Consider the following 27,987-nt stretch of genomic DNA (forward strand, 5'->3'; position numbering starts at 1 on the left):
TAATCTTCTTCCACCAACTCTTCTCCCAGGTCTCGAATTCTGCCAGTCATTTCCGCTAATTCCATATAGTCCATCACCTTCATCTGCCACTCTTCCAGGGTGGGTAGATCTTGTGTCTTCCAATACTTTACAATAAGTATTCTTGCTGCTGTTGTTGCATACATAAAGAAAGTTCTATCCTCCTTTGGCACCAATTGGCCGACCATGCCCAGGAGAAAGGCTTCTGGTTTCTTCAAAAAGGTATACTTAAATACCTTTTTCATTTCATTATAGATCATCTCCCAGAAAGCCTTAATCCTTGGGCACGTCCACCAAAGGTGAAAGAATGTACCTTCATTCTCTTTACATTTCCAACATTTGTTCTCGGGCAAGTGATATATTTTTGCGAGCTTGACTGGTGTCATGTACCACCTGTATATCATTTTCATAATATTCTCTCTTAGAGCATTACATGCCGTGAATTTCATACCGGTGGTCCACAACTGTTCCCAGTCAGCAAACATAATATTATGACCAATATCTTGTGCCCATTTAATCATAGCTGATTTAACCATTTCACAGGATGTTATTTTTTCTAGTTTTCAAGATTAAGGCATTTTGGGATAGAAACCACCAAATTTGTTACCAATTTTAAAGCAGTTATTTCACTTATTCCTGGCATAAATGCTTTGAAGAAGAATGGAGGCACTGATCTAACCAAGGCCAATTAGCAAAGTTCATGGAATAAAACAGGATTTGAATTCAGATCTCTGCACATACTCAGGCCATGTCACCACAATGAACAGTGTTACACAAATTCCTTTCAGGACCATTATCACAGACATTCAGTATTACTGAAAAATCAAGCACCAAAAATGCCAGCTGTCCGTAGCAATCTTCCACCTCACCATTCTCTTCACCACTCTCTTCCTCTCGTATGAATTTTCCTCAACCCCTCCCCACAAAATGTAACTACAGTTAATGTTGACAACTGTTGCCTCTTCACACAGATTTGTTAACTAGATGGTTAACAAATCCTGATCAAGAAGGAACTCTAAATGCTGGTTTAACTTCAACCATTGTAAGGACTATTCTTGGCATATAGGGAATCTAAAAGGGAAACAATACATATGTGGCACATTTTTGAAGGAATGCTATGTGCAATTTGTCCAACTGATTATTTCCTGTAATTTTATGTGTCTGAAATGCCACTGCAAAATGCAGTATATTCATTAGAGCCAGTGTGGTATAATGGTTAGAGTGTTGGACTAAGGACTTGGGAGAGCAGGGTTCAAATCGCTACAGCCAGGAAGCTCACTGGATGACCTTAGGCCAGCCACTCATTCTCGGCTTAACCTATCTCACAGGATTGTTAAAATAAAATGGGGAGGAGAAAACAATGTACACCACCTTGCAGTCCTTGGAGGAAAGGTGAGCTATAAACGTAAAAGTAAATAAAAATAAAATAAATAAATGTAAATAAATATTCTTTCAAATTTAAAAGAATGAATGAAAGAAAGTTATATTCCACCTACTTATTTCTATTTTATAACTATTTTATTTGAAGAAGAGATTTACAGGACAATCCTAACTGCAACAGGGAACATTGGGGCCAATGGTGCATTCAAAGCTCTGCTGGATCCTGTTGGTGGGGAAGCTATCCAGCCAGAGCAGTAGAAAATGACATTTCAGGCTTAAGGTGCTCATGTTGCTTTATTTAAGAGACTGAAGTATACCTGTATGTTGACCTCTCTTCTTTTACAGGCAGAATAATTAGTTCTGTAGTTTTCTCATTTTTAGCAACACTCTTTGTAGTTAAAATGTGAGGATTTAATACTGAGGAATGCTGGAAAATACTCTAGAGAGATCAGACTTAAAACCCACCTGGGAATTGCTCTTCTTTGAAACTCATTTCAGCTCTCATCCATAATGAAAACTGTCCTCTGCTCAACATACCATTGCAAACCATATGAATTGTTGCATAACGGTACAACTGAACATAATCATTCTTAATTCAGAGCAAGTAATTTTTATAAATAATTATATCATGCTTCTGCCAGCCAGTCCATTTTTCAAAGATTGTCAATTTACTTCCACTGCCAGTGTTTGCTCCAATTTGCAGGTATTTAAAGATTAATAAGATTTTTGTGTTTGCAGTCTGTTTAGTCCTTGGATATATTCTAACCCTTCTAAAAAGAATGCTGAGAAACAGATATGAGCATGTGAAATCATCTTGGAAATGCTAGGGCTTCAAGAACCTGTGCATATATGATGTACAGTGGTCCCTTGGTAGCCAACCAAATTTTTCTGCTCACCACAAATTCTGCCTCAAGACTAAAGTAATGCACGTTAGGCACAGCTGTCCATGTAATCCGATTAGAAACCATAGCTTCTGTATGAAACACACTTTTTTTGTTGTTTAGTCATTTAGTCATTATATCAGTGCTCCTAGAGAGATCTGCATTGGCTTCTTATAGCTCACCAAGCACAACTGAGGGCCAAAACATGCATGACACAAGAAAATGGTAATTTAACCCATACAAAGCTTAAAAGCATGGGCACATGAGAAATTGCTCTCTTCATTATCCAATTCATGTTTTCCACAGACCCATTGGGCACTCTTTCCTTATAATTCGCACAGAAGAACGAATCAGATCACACATCTTATTCAAGATGGTTGCCCTTGAAAACTAGAAAAAGTCCAGCCTCAACATCTTCCTAAACCCTGGACACCTTCCACCAGAAATTCAATGATTTTCACCCCACAATCAACCTAACAATGAATCAATCTATGCAAGAAATACATTTTTTGGACACTACTATAAAAATACAGGATGGGCACATAGACACCACCTTATACCGTAAACCAACTGACCGACAAACATATCTACATGCCTCTAGCTACCATCCCAAACATACCAAACAGTCCATTGTATATAGCCAGGCACTACGTTACAGCCGCATCTGTTCCAATTCTACAGACAGAGACTCTCACCTAAGAGATCTACAGCAAACCTTTTTAGAACTAAAATACCCAACAGATGAAGTTAGACAACAGATCAACAGAGCCAGACTGATACCCAGAGAGAACTTGCTGCAAGACAGACCCAAAAAAGAAAATAACAGAACACCTCTAGTCATCACATACAGCTCCCAAGTTAAAACAGTACAACGCATCATCAGAGATCTACAACCTCTCCTGGACAATGACAGTTCTCTTTCTCAAGCTCTGGGAGGAAGACCTTTCATTGCCTACAGACAGCCACCCAGTCTTAAACAACTCCTAACCCACAATAATACTACAACCAGACCTAACACGGACACTGGCACCAGAGCCTGCAATAAACCCAGATGCCAACTTTGCTGCCACATACACCCGGACAACACCATTACTGGCCCCAACAACATCACACATACCATCTCGGGACTATTTAATTGTTCATCGTCTAACATTGTGTATGCCATAAAATGCCAACAGTGTCCTTCAGCTCTCTATATTGGACAAACAGGCCAGACCTTACGCCAAAGAATAAACGGACATAAATCGGACATCAGGAATCACAAGACAGAGAAACCAGTAGGAGAACATTTCAATCTCCCAGGACATTCTATACAAGATCTCAAAGTAGCTGTTTTACTACAAAGGAATTTCAGAAATAGACTGGAAAGAGAAGCTGCTGAATTACAACTTATCACCAAACTCAAAACCATGGAAAAACCTGGTCTGAACAAAGACCTTGGATTCTTATCTCATTATACATGACAAAGCCATTTTTCACCTTTTCACCCCTTGCTTTTTCCTGTAAGACCTATTGCAGTCGTTAAGAGTCGTCAACAGGCTCATCACAGCTATCTGCCAATCACCCATTCCCACCACCCTTCTGAGTAATACCCCTCCCCACCTTCTCACTATATAGAAGGGTCTGGAAACTTCTGTTTCAGTGTATCTGAAGAAGTGTGCATGCACACGAAAGCTCATACCAAGAACTGACTTAGTTGGTCTTTAAGGTGCTACTGGAAGGAATTTGTTTTGTTTTGACTATGGCAGACCAACACGGCTACCTATCTGTTCCTAAACCTTTGTAACCTCTTCTTAGCTAGATTTGGAGGAGAGATGGTCTGGTATTCCTGGGGGTCAATGTGGGCCCCTCACTTAGTGCAGGTAGGGTACCCCCATCTGAAACCCACCCTCAACCTATAGCGCAGTTTCTTCTCTGTTCCTTACATTCATATTCAATACCAGGGGCTGTGTCCATGATTGTTTCAGTTACCAACTCTGCCTATCCCCTTCCTTTCTACCTCACCAAAGACACCTCCTAAAACTCAACAAAACTACCTCATCACCTTATTCCTTGCCAAAGCCACCTCTCACCTACTAGAACTCATCACAACCACACTTCATCCCTCCCTGTAGACTTTGTCAAACCTCCACAGTTTGCCAGGGCCACCCACTTGCCTGGGTCAGTCGCTTCCTTGTTGGCCTGAGTTGTCCATGCAGGATGTTTGCCTACCACTAACCCCAATTCCTCCCTCCCCACCCTTTGACACTGCTGCTACAGCCCAGCAGCTCCGAGAGCTCAGTTTGCTGTCACATTTTGCTTGTTGTTATATTTCTAATTCAGAGCTTTCCAAACGTTTCATGTTGGTGATACGCGTTTTAGACATTTATCATTTTTACTAGCAAACCAGAGATTAAACTAATCCCTTTCCAGCCCTGGGAGGAGTGCAAGGAGTATTTGTGTGACACACCTACACACTGCAGCCAACACACTGTTTGGAAAGCTCTGTTCTAATTAAACACTTTCAAACTATACACACACATTCACACACAGAGAGATAGGGAGGGAGAGATATCCCTTGGAATCTGCCTCCCTCCCCTAAAAGGCAGCTCAGCTGAATTGGACCTTACTCTTCAGCATCATAGCCACTATATCATATACACTGGTATGAATGAAATATAGATGTGGGGATGCAATATTCCCAGTAGTGTGGAAAATGAATTGCAATTTTGTTTGTAGGTAACAGTGAAACAGCAATTATGTTAGTGCTACGAGCTACCTGTCTGTAAGTAGGCTTACCTGCCTCATGTCTTCAGGATAGGGTGGGACAAATTCAAACGATCAGTTTAAAGTCCTGAGAGTATAGCTTGATGAGAATGTCCAAATTATGCATGAATATACATGTAAATCCCTTAGCAATTAAATGAAATGGCTATAGTCCTGAAATGTTTAACTTTCCAATAGTCTTGAGACACACATTTTTTTTGGAAACTTGGATATTAAGGGAGTTCTATTCTCTCAAGGATAATAACGACAATATTATAGCCATAAAACCCAACACCTAATAAAACATTTAACTTTTTCCCTTTCTCTCTATGGAAACATAGGATCAAAATTTCATGTTTAACATTTTAAAACAAGAATAAATCTGTACAATTATTTTTAATTCACTAATTGTTTTATGAGTATTTGAATGTCAGAGCAGTCTCTTCTTGGTTTATGGCTTTTAGACATACATTGTTTTTGCTCTGTAGAAAAACCAATTTCAGAGCTGAGAGGAAGAAGACCACAGTGGGGGGTGGGTGTCCTATAACCTAATGAAGATGACCTACTTTTATGTGAGCATAACATTCATCTTCTAGAATGGGAGGTTATTACAAAATAAGATTACCTGTATGATAAATCCTCTATAATTACCTGCAAGTGCCTTATTTTTCAGTGTTGGAACATTTCTGATTTGTGGATGCATTTCGCACACTCTGCAGATGACTAAACATATATTTAGATATCAACTCTAGACATTTTTAGTTCAAATCAATTAGAGAGGGGGGAGTAGAATCATTCCCTTCTGGCTGCCTATATTTTTCGTTTAATCCTGGTCAGTGTAAGACCTTATTACAAGTAATTTGTCATTATAAGTCTGAAGAAAAATGCTAGCCTCACAATTTTTGTCATTTCCCCCCCACACTTCCCTTCAGGCTGCAACTGTTGATGGGCTTTATGGAAATATAAATTCAATCAGCAGCTGCAAATTTCATGAGACGTCCATCTTCATGCTGAATTTGTAACTGAGTGTCAAAACAATCTGTGGATTCCTCCCTGATGAAACGCGCATTGAATTGTAAATTTCTGCAATTTTCTCATGTTTGAATTTAAGGGGCACTAAAACAGAACTAGCTCACATAAAGCATATATCAGCTTAGGACAGGTAAAAAATTTTTTTGCATAGTATTCAAAGAGTTAATTTTTTTATTTAAAAAAGCTATGAACAATATCTGGTCCTTTAAAAAGCAATACAAAATTAAACTACATTGCAAATTTTATTCCATTCAGAAATATAGGAGAATAAAAAAGATGTTCAGTGGGCTTTTTTATGCTTTTCAGATAAGCTACATGTTTTATCTATTGTTGTCACTGTTCATTTTCCAGAATCTTGCAATGATTAAAATCCAGAAATTAGCTTGGCAAAATTTAAAAAGATTCAATGGTGTCAAAACAGTCAAACAGTTGAGTAGGAAAAGTTTAGTTTTGAAAGGGTGCTGCCTCCTCCTCTTTGATATAAATCTTATTTTTAAGTGTTGATGGAAGAGAAAATACAAAAATATAAAAATTAATTTAAATTGCTAAAAAGAGAGGGAGAGAGGGCCGCTAGCTCATAGTTCTAACTGTTCATTGTTCTCCTGGGCGGCTCTAAAAGATGGCAATTTTCTATTCAAGCTGCTATTTCTTACAATAGCTTAAAGAAAATGTATAAGAGACAGAGCATATTATGTCAAGTGAAATATTTTATTTTAGAATGGATTGTCTCTTCCTCCAAGGATATTAAATCCCAAATATGCAAAGTGTTGTTTTCCCTTCTTTCTTCTTATTACTTTTCCCTCCAGCAGCTGTGCATGACTTTAAATATCTTCTCAACAATGCTGATACTGCTCACTGGATCCCTCCCCATCCATCCCCTGCATGTTCTCTGCTTTTCAATTTTTATTACAGAATGCAAAGATACAAATGGTAATTGCCAAGATTTTACCACACATAAGACATACCATTTTAATAGACTGGTTACTTGGGAGTAACACAGAATCACTGGGGTCAAGTCTTGGCTTGCATGATACACCATTTGTTTGAACTATTACTACCACTTCTCCACCCTGATTCCCAAAATGGCAACAGGATGTCATCAGAGAAATCAGCATGGGGGGGGGGGTAATGCTGAGGATGAAATGGAAGGGAGGTATTAAGATGGGACACCTTGCCCCAAATCTCCCAATGGCTATACACAGTGGCTTTATATAGATGCTGTTCAGCACTGGGAAGAAAATAGTACCTTGGGGCACTCCACAGCATAACTGCCACTTAACCAATGCTACTCTCCAAAAGCATGAGCAGAAGCACTGCAACACTGTTCCCCTAGCTCCCACCTCACAAAGCTGGTCCAGAAGGATTCCATAGTTGGTAGAACCAAAAGCTACTGAGAGAGCAAGTAATAGGGTGGCACTCCCCTGTCCCTCTCTTGATCAAGGTAGTCCATCAAGGTGACAAAGACCAATTTCATCCCCAAACTGAGTCTGAACTGAGATGGAGACAGGAATGGGTCTAGATCAGGGGTAACCAACGTGAGACCCTCCAGATGTTATTCAACTACAACCACCAGTTACCTTGGTCAGGGAAGCTGTCAGGCAGCAGAGTAAGAAAAATACCAACAGGAATCCCAATCTGTCTTTTTTCTCAGCACCAGGTGCAGGTTTTCAAACCCCCTCCCATTGCAGGGGCAATTTCTGGTGAGTACAGTGGTATCTCTGGCTGCGAACACGATCCGTTCCAGAGGCCTGTTCACAACCTGAACAGAACGCAACCCACGTCTGTGCGTGTCACGATTCACTGCTTCTGTGCATGATGTCATGTTGCGCGTATGTGTGAATGGCGAAACCCAGAAGTAATCCATTCTGTTACTTCTGTTACTTCTGTAACATGAGGTATGACTATAAAATGGCAATCTATAGGCCATAGCACTGCCAACCCTGGATTGCACTCAGTACCCAAAGCTGAGTCAGATCAAAATAATAATAATAATAATAATAATAATAATAATAATAATAATATAATTTATTATTTCTATGCCGCCCATCTGGCTGGGTTTCCCCAGCCACTCTGGGCAGCTTCCAACAGAAGGTTAAAAATCATAGAATCATAGAGTTGGAAGAGACCACAAGGGCCATCGAGTCCAACCCCCTGCCAAGCAGGAAACACCATCAGAGCACGGTGTAGTGGTTAAGAGCAATAGATTCGTAATCTGGTGAACCGGGTTCGCTTCCCCGCTCCTCCACATGCAGCTGCTGGGTGACCTTGGGCTAGTCACACTTCTTTGAAGTCTCTCAGCCCCACTCACCTCACAGAGTGTTTGTTGTGGGGGAGGAAGGGAAAGGAGATTGTTAGCCGCTTTGAGACTCCTTCGGGTAGTGATAAAGCGGGATATCCAATCCAAACTCCTCCTCCTCCTCCTCCTGACATATGGTTGTCAAGCCTCTGCTTAAAGACCTCCAAAGAAGGAGACTCCACCACACTCCTTGGCAGCAAATTCCACTGTCGAACAGCTCTTACTGTCAGGAAGTTCTTCCTAATGTTTAGGTGGAATCTTCTTTCTTGTAGTTTGGAACCATTTTAATAACATCAGTTATTAAAAACATCCTTAAACACTAAGCTCATCCATGCAGGTTTCAGCACTCCCACATCTGCAATCAAAGTCTTATTATGAACCAAGCCGGCATCAAGTAACCGCATTACCAGGCCTGATGGCCCAGTATTCAAGCAACCAGAAATCCAATAGATGGAGGGAGGGTTAGAAGAGGGGATGGCCTGTACACATCCATATCCTCTTCTCTTCCAAAGAGGATATGTTTTCCATACCCAATTAAATCTACCACAATCCCAATGTCTCTACCTTAAAGTTCTCCACAGCCTTGGAACAATGTATCATTTTACCCTTTTTTACATTATGTCCTTACCTTGACTTCTACTGCTCCTCCATCCTCAACCAACCAAATCTGTATATCCTGCTTTGTCCATTCTCCCTTGCACAGAACTCCCTCCCTGGACATTTGCACAGTGATACCTCCTCAATTCATTAAAATCCTTCCTCAAAAGCTAACGTTTCAGCCTACTTTTGACTTAATCTGATAATTATCATTTCCAACTATAAGCAAGGTTTAAGGGCAGTTTCCACATTTTATACCTTGTTCCTAGCATCCTGGTACATGAATATGCCTATATTGTCAGTATATATTTAATGGTGGAACCATAGAAATAATAATTTATTCTCGATTATATCTTAAAGACATCAGGTATAGGTCTCAGAAAAAGGACAGATGATTAAATATTAAAGCTCATTTTTAGTGTTTGAACCCACACACACTTACTCAGTACAAGAAATTTCACCAACCGTGGGAATCACAGCAAGTTCTTCATACTTATTTCATTCCATTGTGTTGCTTTTAACAGCCATGTGGGAAAGGCCTCAGGAGATTCCATTTTACTTCCAGCTCTGCTAATAGCTGTATTTGAAACCATGGATTAGTTGCTTCTCTGTAGTTTTCTTTTAAAAGGTGAAAAGGCTTCCATGCCTCACAGGGATTTGAGATGATACATCAGCTATCACATGCGACATACTCAGTTCTTACTCCCACACAGAGATGCACTTTTTTATCCAAATGTGAAACTTAAAATTAATTTAGAGAAGGTTCAAATGATTCCTGCTGCACAGCAATTTGCAAGTTAAAATACTTCCCCCCCTTAAATCTGTCAAATTACTGGACCCTGAAGCAGACATAGCCCATCACCCTTGCACTGCAGTTGGCGGTCCCAGACCACAAATAAGAGGATTTTACTCAGTACCTGATTTGCCACAATCATTGCAGGGAGATTGCAATGCCTTTCTTTGATTGCTTCATCATTTACACAGCTCAGCATGTAGGGAAGTATGGAAACAAAACTACTGACTCTCTCCTGGGTTGCCCCTAAGCCAGAACACACCTAATCTTCTTAAGGTATCAGACAATCCTACCATGAAGATATACTCACATGTAGCCAGTGTTTGAAATTCCCATTGTTCTAGGAGCATTTTGAGACAAGGAATTTCATTAGCGCGAGCAGTTTCTGAGCTCTGGGTACAGTACTGCACCTAAGATTCCCGATTAAAATTCAGAGTGGAAGGAAAGGAGGAGCTTTTTCTGTCTTCCCACTTCCAGCTACTCTCTGAAGACTGGAGAAGAGACCCTCTTAAGAATATTAGGGGGCTGGGCAGGGGAAGGATTAGACCATGTGAAAAATGAACATAATTTTAGCTGCAGTTCATTCATTTTCAGCTTTGTTGTATTGTTATAAATAAGCATGCCTAGACATTCCATTGTTGCGCCCATAACATAGATTTAAGGTACCATTTAGCTCCTAGCTTTCATATCTGCTTCTAACACTGCATATAGCCTAAGATCGCCCACAAAGAGGACACCCAGAACAGCACTGCTGAACATAATTTACATTCAATGGAGTGGCAGGACATCATATTTACCATATTTTTCGCTCTATAGGACGCACCCGACCATAGGACGCACCTTGTTTTAGAGGGGAGAACAAAAAAAAAATTATCCCCCTCTCTGCCCAGCGCCCCTTCAGCAAAGCGGCAGGAGGCACTGCACAGAGAGGGGGAGAATTTTTCCCCCTTGTTCTCCTCCTCTAAAACAAGGTGCCGTTCAAGGTGTGTTCAGTCACCTTCAGACGGCTACCTTGGAAGCCTGGAGAGCGAGAGGGGTCGGTGCGCACCGACCCCTCTCACTCTCCAGGCTTCAGTGAAGGCAACCCAAAGCCTCTGGAGCACTGCGGGAGTTCCCGCTGCACTCTGGAAGCTTCGGGTTCCTTTCAACCTGCTCTTTGGGGCTGGCAAGGAAAAGCCCACCGCCAGCCCCAAAGAGCAGGTCGGAGAGCAGCGGAAAGGCGTGCAGCCTTCCTGCTGCTCTGCGAGCTTCTCGGGGAAGCCCGGGTTCCCCCCCCCCGCCCCAAATAGCAAAGAAGCCAAGGCAGGGAGTGGGACGCATCCCGCTCGCTGTCTTGGCTTCTGCCATAGCCGCGTGCAACCTCTCCAGCCGGGAGAGGCTGAACGAGGCTATGGATTCTTTAGCTCCGCGCAACCTTTCCGGCAGGGAGAGGCTGCGCGCGGCTATGGCAATACCCCCACCTCCCCCAAAAGCCCACAGGAGCCGTGCACCCTTTAAGGAGCGTGCGGCTCCTGTGGGCTTTTCTATGAGGAGGGAGAAGGGACTGACTGGCCGTGTCAGTCCCTTCTCCCTCCTGAGGAAAAGCCTGCAAAAGCCGTGCGGAGCTTGTGTGCGGCTTTTGGGGGCTTTTCCTGCCTGCCTCCCCCCTGCATTCGCTCCATAGGACGCACACACATTTCCCCTTCATTTTTGAAGGGGAAAAAGTGCGTCCTATAGAGCGAAAACTACGGTAGATAACTGGGATGGCCCTGCGATGTATCCTAATCCATATGAAGCAACATCTGAGAGAGGTGTTCTCAGATATGATTATGCTTCAAAGTAACCTTTTGTTCAGCAGCCGCAACAATTTACTCCACACAGAAGAAGAAAATAGCAGTAGAAAAATGTGAGGAACAGCAACTATCAGAGATCTTTTTACTTAGGGAACATTATTTAAATGACACAAGCAGGCTCTCCATGCCTGTATGAAGAAAAATCCATTTCAGATAGAACCCTACTAAAAGTCAAAGTGGAGAATCTCTGTACAAGAGTCAGGAAAACATGCCTTATGAGGAACAGTTGAGGGAGCTGAGGATGTTTAGCCTGGATAAGGTGTCACATAAAAGACAGAACAAGCTTGTTTTCTCCTGCTCCGGAGGCAGAGGTGTACCTAGGGTCCCTTGTGCCCTTGACAAAGTGTGTGTGTATGTGTGTGTGTGTAGAAAATGAGAATGGGGTGAGATGAGGGAGGCTGTAGTCAAGAGCAGAGTTAAATGGTTATGGTTGCATATACTTTGGCACACAGGCCACTTTTGACCTCAAGTGCAATGGCATCCCCTGATTAAGGAAACATACTATCTTTAGGAGCCACCAAAACATACACAAGGAAATGTTTATCAGTTCCATGAACCATGGTTTTCTTACGCCCTGTGAGGGCAATTATCAAATCTTTTGGACCACTTTGAACAACAGCTGCAAGAGGAGAAGAAGAAGAACACAGGTGGTGTCTCTGTCAAGACTGCAGAAAGGGGATCTGTTCTTTCTGCTCCCTTATCTCAATAATGCATGAATTACTTCATTGTCTTGGATTTATTCTGAAGGTGAACAGACTGAATACTGGCAAGACTTTCAGATCCAGTGCTGGAAAACCCGGTCAAGGATTGGACTAGACGGCTTTGAAGACTCCTCCAATTTAGTGGTTTGATGATTGATCTTCCTCAAAAAGAAAACCTGAAGGTCAGTTGCCCCTCCTACAAACTCTGATGGGAGAATACCGGTACTTGCTGCAGTGGTTAAAAAGAGATCAAGCCCCACACTTAACATAGAAGCCTTAAGGAGTCTTGTATATTGCTGCATGAGGCAGAGTTAATCTGGGAGTTCCTCTTTCTCTGAATGGACTCCTGCCTTGCGATTTCATAATTCTCTGGGGTGCTTCTTCCTCTAAAGGACGTATGATATCCTACCACTTCTTAGAGCTTCTGGGAACTCATCATATACAACCTGTTATCTTTCTAACAGAGGCATATATATCCTCCTTGGTAAGAAGTCACAAGTATAATATAGGTAGTAGCAGAAAGCAGAGGGGGGATTAAGGGGGGGATTAAGCATAGCACCCATACCCCTTCAGCTTAGTTAAGATTTTTAAAAATGCATGGACTGAATTTAGTCTCATTTCAGACAATAAATCTTGGGACTCACTCATATTCTTACTTATCTGGGAAGAATCCCAATTCAATTCAATGGGCCTTACCTCTGAGTAGATGTGCCTAGGATTCCACTGTTAAACGGGGTTAATTCAAGTATTTAATCCTCTTCAGACTTGTAAATCTATATGTGCAACTTGAGATGAAAAGCATAACCATTTAATAACCTACAGTTCTTTCTTTGTGCATAATATTTGCAGATTTATGTATACGTGAGCACACCTGTACAATGGGAGAGGGTGAATTAAAATATAAGAAAAATATATTAAATAGATCACCCAGTGGACAACTTCGACAGTTAATTATTTCTTTTCCAAAAGCAAATCAATATTGGCATTTCCTTCAGTCTTACTCCACTAGTACTTTCAACCTCATCTTGAAATCGATGCAAGTTTCTCCTAGTATACTTTTCTATTCAATCCACCTCCTATGCATTTAAATTTCTTACTGTTCTTTAGAAAACACCTTGTTCAGATTAATAATTCTTATTTCATAGACATTATATGTGGGGCTTCATAAAGATTACCATTCATACAGGCGTTGCAGGTTACATATCAGAAGTGGTTCTGGGTAGCCAACGTTAGGGAAGAACACACCGCTCTACTGATTTACAGGAGCATCAGAGCATGATATGTTCTGCAGCCTGAATCTGATCCCTTGCAGTGCTTTGTCAGCAGCTGTGGATTTTTGAATAATCATAGGCTCTCAGCACAAAGATCCATTTTGACTATGTACTGTAACAGGAGATAGCAATAAAAAAGGTATAGCCTAAACGTAAAATTGGAAACACAATTAAGTCAGCAAATTTTACCAAAGAAGCTATACTCCTTACATGTTTAGAAAGTGGCCAGAGTGAGAGAGGACACAAAACTACTGCACTAACACTCTACTTCAGTAGACTAAAAGAAAATCTATATCACAGGTAACAACATAAAGAGCAAAGTAAAATTTGATGGAAAAGAGCCGAATCCCCGAATGAGACAAAGGACCAAATACATATTACATTACTCACACCTCTTCAAAAGCACGCTGAAACTGGCTTATTTTGAAGACAAGGTAGGTATGGCTCTATGGAAATCTGTGCATCTCCAAATTAAAAATGCCACCCCAGAACCATTTGACCATGCACCATATTTGCAATAAACGACACCTTTGGGAACAAATAGAAGATCGGGCAGAGGGTGATTGAGAGGGAAATTGGTGCAAGCCCCTGGTTCAGATCTTAAGTACACTTAACATGATGCAACATACAGTATGGTCCAAAGACAAATGAAACAGAAATGGTTCACAGCTCCACCCAAGACTTGTCTTCCCAACTCTACCAAGTTTCACAATAAACTTCACCCTAATACTGTACTCTATATTATTTCCATGCACCTCACTTTCTCCAGGGCACAACTGCCCTCTTTTTCTATTCCAATTATAAAGCGTTCAATGTCTCCTTCCAGTTAATACCCATTTACTGTTGACTGAAACCCAGCTTTTGAAGCTAGAACTCTCATGAGAGGAAAGCCATCTCTGCAGACAGTTTCCTGCTGCTATTTTGCAAATCTGGCAAACTGACCAGGGTACTATAGTTCACACCTTTGTGCTAGCTCCTCTAAGACAAAGTGTGTGACATATTGAGGAATGTGAGCAAAAATAGATAAAGCAATGGCCTCTGCAAAAAAAGAGTTGTTTTGGGATTGAAGAGCTCCATTCCTGTGAAGAAGGCTCACAAACAGTATACTGCCTGTGCCTGAGAAAATATTTTATTTGCATAAGCTAGAAAAACTAGAAAAGGGGACATTTGAGTATTAAAAGTTATTGGCAAGCAAATGTATTTGCAAACAAATATGTATTCGCTAATAAAGTTGTTACCACTGGTGAGGCAACAAAGCCTTTGTTGGAGTGCTTGGTAGCCCCTGTGCGTACATGAAGCATGCCTTCCCATACTTAACTCTTCCCAAATACATTACTTTCTCACTAGCAATAAAGTTACTGGTTAATTTGGCCTTGACCCTTCACTACATAGATAATTCCATTTCCCAAGTAATTGCTTTTCTTTTTTTCAGTGGAATGCTTTTTCTTTCAGTTCTCTCTCAAGAGCCCTCAAACATCTTTGAATGGTGTTATTAACATTCTTCTTCTCAAATACTTATTTGAAGAATCTGCTAAATGCCATTCAGCATTTCAATGTTGGTGTTTTACTAGTTACCCATGGTCACTCTTTTTCTAGATTTCCAATGTAGCATTGTGGTGGTGATGTTTTTGTTTTTCAACAGTCTGTAAACGTATCTCTCTTTCTCTCACACACACCACTTCTTTACATTGTCTCCCACATCAATTTTCAATAGCACTGCACATTTCTTTACATTTTACTCATCATTTTCAAGAGTTCTTAACAGCTTTCAGGGATCTTTAACAATGCATCACTCATCTCCACTGGATGAATCCAAAGCTCAGAATCATATATTTCCCTTTTTATAATGTATTCTCTCTTTATATTTGAGTACCCTTTCCTTTCTTGTGCCTCTTGTTCACCAGCATTCAAGGGGTCATTTTGTACATTCATTTTTTCCTGATTTTTGCTAAGTGAATTGCTTTGGCATACATACAGAAGGGAGAAAGTTCTGTGTGAACCAGAATTGCACGTGTGTGTTGTAAAGGAGAACTCTCCACTAGATAGAAACTATATTTCAATTTCATTTACCACCCTAATATGGCCAAACCAGTAATCAGAACTACTGTTTTAACCATCTTTTTAGATAAAAGGTCCTGCCTCCTTTCATGTGCAAAAGGTTATATTCCTCTGATTCGAAGATGAGCAATGTGTGGTCCATCAAGCTTGATTTTATTACAGCTCCTTATTTTCATACAGACTTAATTCCCAGTGTTGCAATATCACTGCAAATGGCCTGAATTTAGTTCAAAAAGGACTAACATATACTGCAAATATAAATTATGAACAATTAAAATATCCTGCATTTGTCAAACAATGGAAGCTGAGAGAAATACGACATTCACATACGGAAGGATATCAGTCTTTAATAGTTTAACCAGCAAGTTAACAAGCATGCTAGGACTATAGAAGAAAAGACAAGTAGCCATCTAGAGCAGGCTTCCTCAAACTCAGCCCTCCAGATGTTTTTGGCCTACAACTCCCATGATCCCTAGCTAGCAGGACCAGTGGTCAGGGATGATGGGAATTGTTGTCTCAAAACATCTGGAGGGCCGAGTATGAGGAAGCCTGATCTATTAAAACAGCTATCCATGGGTTGATAGGTCACTGAGATGTTGCAAAAAGACTCTAAAAGATAGGGGAGAAACAGTGCTATTTTAGACAGTTTATGATCCTTTTCTGCATGCAAGTAAGAATTGTAGCAAAAAAAGCAGAGTAGAAGTTGAGAAACAGAAAGATTAAGCTGTCAATTTAAAATATGATAATGTACATTCATCCATGTGACAGATGAACAGATGGATTTTTTATTTCATTTTTGAAAAAATGGACCAACACTTAAATGCAACTATCCCCCTTTTTAAAGGAAGCAAATGCCTCACTCAAGAAACAAATGTGGAATGCTTAACGTAACATTGAACTCTGTGATTAAAATTAATGTTACTATACAAATGTAATACTAGTATACAAATGAATGATAGAATAATAGGCAATTGTGAATAGCCTTGGCAAAAGCAAACTGCAGGAATAATGTAAACACAGTCATCTCAGCAAGCAAATAAAATCCAGATGTGATAATATCTAAGTTTTTTAGGTTGACAGACATAAAGTTATCATACACTTGCATGCATGTTTTATGAGGTCTGGCTATTTCTATTTTTCCAGTCTTCCCAAAACAATTTTCTTCTGGATATTCCACTTGCCAATACCACTACCTGACTTGAATGAAGACTTTTATCATCTCTAGCAATGGCTAACATAATTCAGTTTTCAAGTATATTCCATCAGGCTAAAGTAGAAGGACTGATGGGACTGCAGGGCCTTGCCACTGGCTAAGCTAAGGTAACAGTGACTCCTGGATCCTCCTTTATTTACAGTGAGGGGGGAAAGTATTTGATCCCCTGTTAAATTTGCCAATTTGCCCTCTGACGAAGAAATGACCAGTCCATAATTTTAATGGTAGGTTTATTGTAGCTGTGAGAGACAGAATAACAGGAAAACCCCCAGAAACCCAGAAAACAAAAGTCAGAGAATGATGTGCATTATAATGAGTGAAATAAGTATTTGATCCCTTTGCAAAAGATGACTTAGTACTTGGTGGCAAAACCCTTGTTGGCAATTACAGAGGCCAGACATTTCTTGTAGGTGGCCACCAGGTTTGCACACATCTCAGGACATATTTTGTCCCACTCCTCTTTGCAGATCCTCTCCAAGTCAGTAAGATTTCAAGGCTGATGTGTAGCTACTCAAACCTTCAGCTCCCTCCACAGATTTTCGAGGGGATTAAGGTCTGGAAACTGGCCAGGACCTTAATGTGCTTCTTCTCGAGCCACTCCTTTGTTGCCTTGGCCGTGGGTTTTGGGTCATTGTCATGCTGGAATACCCATCCTCGACCCATTTTCAATGCCCTGGCTAAGGGAAGGAGGTGCTCACCCAAGATTTGACGACTCATGATCCCATCCATCGTCCCTTCGTTGCAGTGAAGATGTCCTGTCCCTTAGCAGAAAAACACCCGCAAAGCATAATATGTCCCCCTCCATGTTTGACGGTGGGGATGGTGTTCTTGGGGTCGTAGGCAGCATTCCTCCTCCTCCAAACATGGCGAGTTGAGTTGGTGCCAAAGAGCTCGATTTTGGTCTCATCTAACCACAACACTTTCACCCAGTTCTCCTCTGGGTCATTCAGATGTGCACTGGCAAACTGCAGATGGGCCTGTACATGTGCTGTCTTGAGTAAGTTGACCTTGCAGGCTCTGCAAGATCTCAGTCCTTCAAGGAGTAGTGTGTTACCAACTATTTTCTTTGGTCTTGGTGGCTAATTTGTGTACAGGTGTCTTTTGTACAGGTACTGTAATGAGCTGGGATTACAGGTAAGGCCTCTCCCTTACAGCAGGTGCTTCTAATCTCAGCTAAATACATACAGTGAAGATACCAAGTAGCCTGACATCTGGCTGGTTGATAGGGGATCAAATATTTATTTCACTAATTATAATGAACATCAATCTGTGACTTTTGTCTTCTGGGTTTCTGGGGGTTTTCCTGTTGTTATTCTGTCTCTCACAGCTACAATAAAGGTAAAGGGTAAAGGGACCCCTGGCCATTAGGTCCAGTCGTGGCCGACTCTGGGGTTGTGGTGCTCATCTCGCTTTATTGGCCGAGGGAGCCGGCGTACAGCTTCCGGGTCATGTGGCCAGCACAACTAAGCCGTGAACGGAAACACCGTTTACCTTCCCGCCGGAGCGGTACCTATTTATCTACTTGCACTTTGATGTGCTTTCGAACTGCTAGGTTGGCAGGAGCAGGGACCGAGCAACGGGAGCTCACCCCGTTGCGGGGATTCGAACCACCGACCTTCTGATCAGCAAGTCCTAGGCTCTGTGGTTTAACCCAGGACCGGTCATTTCTTTGTCAGAAGGCAGACGGGCAAAATTAGCAGGGGATCAAATACTTTCCCCCCTCACTCTACACAAGTATTTCTAACCCGACAACTCATTCAAAAAATATCATGGTGATATACATCATGAATTTATAAAATGCAGTAAAAATGACCACTTAAGTCAAATTCTTGAACTGTTTCTAACCCAGCTGGAACCTTGAAACTAAAATCTAACACCCAAGTTGGTTTGATTTTCTTCCTCTTTCCCAACCCCTTTCCCCGTTTGTGTACTGTCTTTTAGACTGTATGCCTAAGGGCAGGAGATGTTTTATTAAACTGATATCTGCAAGTCATTCTGGGACCCTTTTTTTATGGAAAAACAGGTTAACAATGATTTAATAACAAACTGAAGCCTGCTGTACCATTTTAGCAACTTAATCCATCCAATTAACTAAACTTTCTTAGAAATTACATTTGTGTGAGAATTTCATTTACAAGAAGACTAGAGAATATTCAAACTGACTTAACATGAAATATTAGCAAAGAAGCATCAGAGAAATAGCAGCACATAGTGTGTTCTAATTTCATATATTACTCCATAATTTAAACTATTAAAAAAAGATATTGATGACTTCCTTTTCTTGCACGAGAATACAAAGTATCATATTTATACCAAACATGCTGAACATCAATCTCCTTCTCTCCTCAGCACCATAAAAATTACTCTAGGACACTTTCCATTTTTACTTAAAGTGCTATTATAAATGTGTTGTTCTTTTTAAGTGTAAGAGAATGGGGATTTAGAAATCATTTCTAATGTTTTCCCTGATTCCCATCAATGGAATCTGAATTACAAAAAGTGCCATTTGGCAAGCACTTAAAGCTACACTTGAGTTTTGAAATAATTTATTTAAAACCTCCAAATAGTAAACACAGCTCATTAATACCAGCTGCACTGTGCCATTTTTGCTACAGATTATGCATGCATCCAGAAACCATTTGAAATCCTGTCACTGCAAACAGGCCTTAGCAAGATAGAATATGCCGAATGTAAATCTTATCACATTTCAAGGCATCCCTGGGGCCAATAAAACAAAGAAATCCACCACATTACTATGTGCAACATCTATGGCAAAAAATCCTCAGTAACTAGAACACAGCATAGAACTATACAGATGTCAGTGAAACTTTCACAAAGAGACTATGTATCACTCACTGGCAGATGATAGGATTTGTTTCCAAACAAGCCATTGGGATGCAAAGGAAGGGTAAATCAAAAAGAAACACCACTCCTGGTACCCAAATCCAACCTACCCTTTCCCATGCCTGGCTCTTCATATTACCAAGACACCTCTGCAGTACATACAAATAAACATGAGAGCACCAGCTTCCTCCTTTCCCCTTGTGGCCCAAATGCACACAAAATTCCTGTGCCTGCTTCTTCATATATTAAAAATTGTGGCCAGTATTCTTAAAGTGGGCTTCGAAATAGGGATGGAGAACTGGCTCTCCAACTGATGCTGGATTCCAACTTCAATAGACTTCAGCCAACATGGCCTTTGGTCTGGGGTGATGAAGGAGTTGGAGGCCCAGCAACATCCCACATCCTTACTTAAAAATAAAAATGTAGGAGTCTTCAAAACAACATCAGGAAATTATTTTCCTGAGGAAAACTTTTTTAAATTACCAATTTAGGATCTTAATATTAATTTGAATGGGTAACCATATTACAATAACATTCCAGAATACTAGGTGTATTTCATTAAAGAGGTGCAATACTGTTTTCAAGAGCTAAATATGCATTCTACTGGACTAATGAAATTACTTGGGCAAAAAATTAAAATCAAGGTTTAAATCCCTCTTTCTCCTCCACACTTTAAAATGATGTTGCTAGGTTTTGGAAACTAAGCAGTGTACAAATTTTTAAAATAAAACTGAACTAGATAAAGGAGAGTTATGACAGCAAAACACAACAACAATATTAGATTGCTTATTGCACCACAAAACAGATAATAAAGGGATCTGAAGTTTCAGAACCCAGAGGCAGATTATAGAAAAGGACAAAATGTAAAGAGTCAACTTGTAAAACAAGATTATTGCATACCACCACTGACTTAAAAATAATTTATGAATTTTATTTGCACTGTTAGGAACTGAGATGATCCTATGAATACATTTAATCAGCATTTTTACAATACTATGTAATCAGAAGCTGACCCCCAGGTTCTTTGAAGGCAGAGTCCCATCACAGGAAAAATTGACTTTTGACCATTCTTTATACTGCAGATGAGACATCAGATTTTTATTGGACTATTAAAAGCTACCCAGTGAAGAGTTCTCATGAAGTCAAAGTATTATATTACACTAATTTAGCCACTATTAGCACAGATTTGCCTGTGGATTGGGGGGGGGATGACAAAAGCATAGAGCAGATGTGTGGCTCTACAAGAGGTCAACTTAAAGTAAAAATATTTTTAAAAATAATAGAGTGATCATATATACTGAAGTTAAAATACAAGAAATACTTCCATGAAATAGACTCTAACAAAACAGCCAGCTTGTTTTGATCCAGGAACAAGTTATCAAAATTTGTTAGGCATCAATGTTAACAGTATATCAAAATGAGTGGTGGCAGCTCATACTCTTAAAGAGCTATTTTTAAGGCTCTATATGCATTCCTTTGAGAATGATGTGAGGCAATTTTTGTTTCCAATTTTGAATTTTAATAGCTGCTATGACTACAGTGCTATTTTTTCCCTAACAATGGAAGTCAGGCTGAAGGGAGGGGAAGTCTTGCTACAGAGATACCTATTTTACTGTTCTTTTCAAAAACACACACCCTCATGGAACATTTTTTTAAAAAAAAAAAAATTAGATATAGCACATTATCTGTCCACAAATACTAGATGGTGGTCAACAGGAGTACAATGTTAGTACTCTGCCAATGCACATTTCTGCTAAAACAGAATTCTTATTTTTCTATTTGCAATGGGAAAATGGTAGTAGTGCTTGGATCTGTAAGTGAAATCTAAATTTATGATCAAATTATTTAAAATAAAAAAGAAATGCCATGAGACAAGAGGATATAGGAAGTACAAATTACAGAAACACATGCCCCTTGAAGAATAAGGCATTGCTATAATGACCTTATGAACATCACTCTATCATGATTCATTATTCAAATTTTTACTTTATTGTGTTAGTGTTTTAGCCAATTTGTCACAAGGATAATACTGGTATTATTACCACTCTCTTGTGTTTTGTAGTTTGACTGTTTCTATTCCTTGATGCAATTCTGTATACTTGGGCAAGATTCCTGCACTGCAGGGGGTTGGGCTAGATGATCCTCATGGTCCTTTCCAACTCTACAATTCTATGATTCTACACTGTTATTGTGATTATGATGTGACACTTTAAATTGTTGCTGTTCTTAATGTAAAATCACTTTGAGATATCTTATGGGAAGTGATTCATAAAGAAATAAATATTTGTACTGTTCCAAATCTAGAGCATCTCTCTTTAAAATGGAACAGGGCAGGAGATATGGCCTATCTCTCAATATTGTTTGCCAAGAGGAAATAAGAGTGCACAGACAAGACATCAATCTAAAGCTTTTTGAATCAATGCTGCCGCCGTCTGGCCACACTTAAATTCTACAGGTTTGTGTTTTATCAAAGAATACAGTAGTTTCCCACAAATCATGCCACTGTAGTATTTATACAAATTGTATACAGTATCTGTGTGTCATCGTTGTTCCCCCATTCTGAGGTACAAAGTATCTAATCAATACTGCATACAATGTATACATTAATATAAATCTACAGCATCATTTAAAAAGAATGAAAAGAAACAATGGGATGAAAGACAGGAGACGAGAAAAATCAGTTTTATCAGCGACTAGACAATGAATGTACTAAGAATTGATAGTTTTGTAAAAACATGCACCCTTATAGCTTAAAAATTGCAAACGAGTAGTTGATGCTTTTATAAACAGACCCTGCCTTCCTTAATCTAGCCAAGTAGCTGCTTATTCAGATAACAACTCTAATTACTCCAAATAGATTCTGTAGTGAAAGCAAAAAATAATGACAGATGGTGCATCAGTTCTTAGGACCCTATCAGCACATAGAAAAAAGACAACCTGTACAGTCCTCCTGTCATTTCATCTTCCTCTTCTATTACAGTATCACAACTGTACTCTAGAAAACTTTTAACTTCGTTGTTTATATGCCATTATCAGTATGACATGGGCAATTAGGGACAACCCCTTCTGCTCAGAACCCAGTTTCAAAAATATTGCCCAAAGTGATTAAGGCATTGATTAGATTCATACATTACTGTATTTTTCATAAGGATATTCAAAAGGAAACCAACTAGGACTAAAGCAAAACCTATAGTTCTAAGGGTTTAGTACTCCCTCTGCTGGTTCAATTACCATTTTTTCCAAAGATGAAGACTGGAAACAAAGAAACTCAGAATTGGTATGCAACATGCCATTTCTGCTGTATGTTTCAAGAGCATGAAAATATGATATATAAAAAACAGAAGATAATGGCTAAATAACTAATTCTAGTTGCATAATTGACTTCTGCTTGTACAATAGAATTTCCGCTTCATCTCCTTCCCCTGCAACATCTGTGTTGCTCCCCTAAATCTGTGTCAGCAGGTCTCACAGCCCTCTGCAGTCTCTTTGGGGAACACATTGGGGGAAGAGGTGAACAGAAATTCCTGTTGCATTTGCTGGCATGATGACCTATGTCACATTTTTATGTCAGGAGACTACCCTACCTTTTCCTTCTACCCACAAGGAAATGGAGCCGGCATTGCTCCATAAAAAGACTACATCCTGTTGGAGAATGAATCTTTGAAACTGGTCCCAGGGTGCACTATAACTGACAAACTGGATGACTCTATACTTGGTCACAGTCACTCATCATGTGCTAACACCAACTTAACTTGCTTTAGCCTTTGATTTACCCACCTGGCCTCAGAAACTAAGGTGAAGTTTAAAAACAGAAACAAAAAAAAGTACTTTGATCATCTCAATGAAACTACTGATTTATTACTTATCTTTGCTTTAAAATCCTACTCTTTTATGACAAACCATACCCAGGGCAACAAAACATCCTAGTAGGGAGTGCAGGGGCTCAAATAAACAAATGTAAATATAAAATAATTAGCTTTGTTTGGGTGCATCCACAGAGTACCAAACAACAGCTAGATGTGCATGTTTGTAACTAACATGATTATTTGTTACTAATAAACTTGCCTCTGATCTTAAGTAACCTTTATATTCCAAGCAACCCCATGTGTCTTTAGGTAACTTTCAAAACTTTAAAAATGATTAATACTACTTTGCTTTTTTCTGTTCAAATAAATATAGCTGCAAGCTAAGCTTTGTTTAGCTGACCCAATAAGGCACAAAATCGTTTAAGCTAAGGGTTCATATTATATCTTATTTAATTCCTTGAATCATATTAAAAAAAAAAAACTAATTGTGTCACCGTGAAAGAGATAATAAAAAATGTTATGAAGTAGACCAAATGACGTTTCTCTTTGTCAGTCAGGATAGTTCAGTCAAGATTAAAATGCACGTCACAGAAGAAGGAGAGAGGGAAGTGTGAGAACCTGAAACTTGAGCATCCTCATCTTTGTATGAGGTGAGCCTGACTCTTACCAAATGGATACAAACTGAGGTTCCAAATATTTGAAGTTTTGTGATCTTAGTACATATTTATGATGGTGAGAATAAGCATCTTCCAAATTAACTCATCTAAGACCATACACTGTCATATTTTTTGCCATTTTTATATTGTAATATTATGTTGTGAACCACCCTGAGATCTACGGATGAAGGGTGGTATACAAATGTCTATTTATTATTATTATTATTCCTGCTTGGTTGCTCTTCATTGGCCAACTTCAGTTTATAAGCGCAAGAACCTTTTAGGTGTCTTGTTTGCAGCCGCCAAAAACATAATCTGGATATAGGTTATTCTAGGCAGTCAGAAAAACAAACAATGGTGTTTACAGGTTGGGAACGTTTATATTATTTGAAACTTGACATTTCAAATGAAGAACTCGAAGAATGGTGCCAGCTAATAACTTATTTAGAAAAATCCTGCTCGATCTTGTTTAACCAAGTGATGGTATTCATATATAAACTTGCACTGATTCTTTGTTCAAAGGATGACAATGAAATGAGATTTGTTGCAAACCAGTGATGATTCCCCTCCACCACTTTCATTCTCTTAAAGCTGCCATACTGAGAAGGTGTTTTATTGATTAATATTGTACTACCTATCTCAAAACTTTTTAAAAAAGTTTTAAAAACATATTTACAATATGCATTAGAGGATATGTGCTAGATATTAAATGTCTAGCATGTTTTATGCTGCAGCATAATTTTTCATTATTACTATTACAAACCATTTTTGTATTCATATTACCAAATAGGAAGTTATTTCACACTGAATGCATGTTGTAATAAAATGCATAAACTGTACAAGGAACTTGTTTTGTAATTACTGAGATATGAATAGCTTGAAAATCAATATAGGCTGGTATAGCAAGGGCAATTCATCATGTAGCAAAGCTATGGTGAAGCCCTGACAGTGTTATACAGTAAAAAAAATAAATGTATTACACAGATAAATCTACCCTTTTTAGTGAAATACTTGACTGAGATACTAAAAATGAGTCATCAATCATGGTTGCTTAAGTGTCCAATCCCACCTTCCAGCTCATCCAGTTTCAAGAGTGGCAACTCAGAAGTCATCTCAGAGTAAATGACTTAGCCTGGATGTTTCTCTCGGGACAAGCATGATGGAATTGTATTATTTAATCACTGTCAAACTAATCTTTTAACAAGTTTAACGTGCTAAAAAATCTGAGAATATGCAGTCATACAGACATAGTTGGGAACAGCTAATGCTGAGACAAGTTACAATCCTATGTAGGGTCCTTTCACGCAGACATTCAGGTCTCCAACTAAGTGTAAACTCAATAGGAAGCTGCAGTTAAGCACAGCAACCCAAGCGGTATACCAGTATAATATTTATTTAAATTAAACCCTTCTATTCTGCTTTTGAGGCAAGACTATCTCTCAAAGCAGTTTACAACCAAACATACAAACACAACACATTTAATACATTTAAAATATCCAATGATCTCTAAAAATATAAAAACAGCATAAGAAAAAAGTGGCACATTGAAAACTACAATCTGGTAACCATCATCCTATATTAAAAGACAAAAGAATGAAATGAATCTTTCAGGCCTGTTCAAAAGACACAAGAGATGAAGCTGGGCTGATATGGCTGACAATTAAATTCCATAATTGGGTGGCCTTTGCAGAAAAGACCCTGTTCTGGTGCCCATGTGCACAATATACTTCATATTTTCAAGTGTAAACTCAAAATATCATAGATGTACAAAGATATAGAATTTCAGTGCTAATTTCTAAAATGTGATTATTAATCATTTATTTCTAGACGACTTCATGGAAAAAAAGCCTCATCGTTCAAGATACATAAAGAAATCTAACAATGGGCTGGCAGGTGGCAGCTTCTGTACTAAAACTGTCTCTCTCCAAATCCCAATCTGTAAATTACTGATTGGAACTTTAGCTCAAATGTGACCTTCCAGTAAAGCTACTTTCTGATCAGAGAGCATAGCTCTCTTGGCAACTAGAAAAAATAACAGCATAAAGAATTTTATTTTAACTATACTAGGGTCACGGTAGATAAAAATAGATTTTTAAAATGTAAATACAAATGGTTGTATTCAACTGAGTAGAACTAATGTTGAATACAAACCTAAGTTTCACTTACAGAATAACTTGGTTAATATCTTAATAAAATTAGTGCAGTCTACCAGATACATGGTAAAATGGATGAGGTAAAATAGCTGAGCTTGAATCCTGGCAAGACAGAGACACTGTGGTCGAGTGGTTCCAGTGCCTGAGAAAGTCTTCAATTTCTTGTTCTGGATGGGGTTGTGCTCCTTCCCTAAAGAGGAAAGTGAGTAGTCTGTGGGTGTTTCTAGATCCAGTGTTTTCACTGGAGGCTCAGCTAGCTTCTGTGGCTAGAAATATATATATATATCAGTTACAGAGCTGGATTTTATCTTTGTCCTGCTCAGTCATGTAACCTAGCAGTCCAGTGGAACTTATATCAACATAAAGGGTGGTGTAAGTCTGTTTGTTTTCCCTCTGATGGGTTTAGGCCAGCTCAGTTACTAGTAGGCTTGCTCCAGAATGGGACTGGATCTGGTGTAACTTTACACCATCTTGAGGAAAGCTGGTATAATTTATGCTGTCTTAAAACAACTGGAATGTTCCTTCAGTAGGGCAAGACTGCAGCATACCTCTTATTATAAATCTCTCTCTCTCTCTCTCTCTCTCTCACACACACACACACACACACACACAGAGTAAGCCAAGTATCAAAAACTTGGGAACACTGTACAGTACTAAGGCAGAAATTATATATATGGGCCCCAAAGTGACTTTGGACCATGCCTAAACAGTGAAGGAGATAAAATGTGCATGTGCTTTGGTCAAAATAAAGCCCTGTGCAATTTAATGCATGTTTACTCAAAAGTAAGTTCCACTGAGATCTATCAGACATACAGCCCGACCCTTGGGCATTTTTAATCAGAATAAAACTTGCAGGGTTTGATTAGACTTTCTTCCGGGTAAGCGTTCAATCCTTAGGCTGCAACCCTAGCCTCACTTAACTAAGTCCCATTTAATAGAATACTATTTAAGTGTTGAGTGGACATGGCTGGGGCTTTGGTTATTCACAGAGTTTGTGTCAGCAGTTGGCATCCTTGAGCAGCTGTCAATGTCCCAGAGGCTCGCTGGCGATGCCTGCCTTGGAGATCTGGTACAGCATCAGACAGCTGAATGTAAAACTACCTTTTTAATTCCCCACAATTCCAACCAAGTATCGCTCTGGGGCACTGTGGGAAATAATAAGAATTAATATTATTTTTTTATTTATACCCCGCCCATTTCCCCAGCCACTCTGGACGGCTCCCAACAAAATATTAAATATTAATTTATAAAATGACAGTTCAATCCAGCTGCCTGCATCACTGCCAGCAAGCCCAGAGATCCCTAAAAATTTGCAGAGGATCCTGAAGTATGTAATAAGTTAGCTCTCAATGGTCTTCAGAGCCTTAATAGTAACAACAATAATAAATTTATTCTTTGTGCCCTGCCCACCTGGGTCGCCCCACCCACTCTGGGCAGCTTCCATCATATACAGTACAGATTAATAATACTATACACCATTCCTTGGGAGAAAGTCCAACTGAGGTGGCTTTTGAAGAGAGGATTCTGCCCACTAAATGGAAGCAAAAGGCAGGAGTAGGGAACCTGTGGCCCTTCAGACGACGCCGGGCTCTCAACTCCCGCCAGGCTCCAGGGAGCGTGTGAGCGACCGAGAGGGCGGCCGTTATTCCAGCTCGGCCAGAGGGAACTTTGGATACGCAAAAACCTTTGGGCTCGTTTCTGAGGAGAGTGC

General features: G+C 39.6%; 1 protein-coding gene and 1 long non-coding RNA gene across 3 annotated transcripts in view; one reads left to right on the forward strand and one right to left on the reverse strand.

Annotated features, from left to right (window-relative positions):
- NDUFAF2 (NADH:ubiquinone oxidoreductase complex assembly factor 2) overlaps positions 1 to 27,987 on the reverse strand; it is a 46,265-nt gene that overhangs the window by 17,916 nt on the left and 362 nt on the right. The window lies entirely within an intron of this gene.
- LOC309352380 lies at positions 7,627 to 26,052 on the forward strand. Of its 2 annotated transcripts, XR_014161279.1 has the most exons (4): positions 7,627 to 7,756; positions 12,322 to 12,457; positions 24,021 to 24,117; positions 25,951 to 26,052. It is a non-coding gene; the product is annotated as an uncharacterized lncRNA (long non-coding RNA). The 2 variants fall into 2 exon arrangements; XR_014161280.1 differs by lacking the exon at positions 7,627 to 7,756 and having other exon boundaries at positions 11,813 to 12,457.

Source organism: Podarcis erhardii, assembly GCF_964252035.2.
Source record: "Podarcis erhardii genome assembly, chromosome: 11".
In the NCBI taxonomy this organism is placed as follows: domain Eukaryota; kingdom Metazoa; phylum Chordata; class Lepidosauria; order Squamata; family Lacertidae; genus Podarcis; species Podarcis erhardii.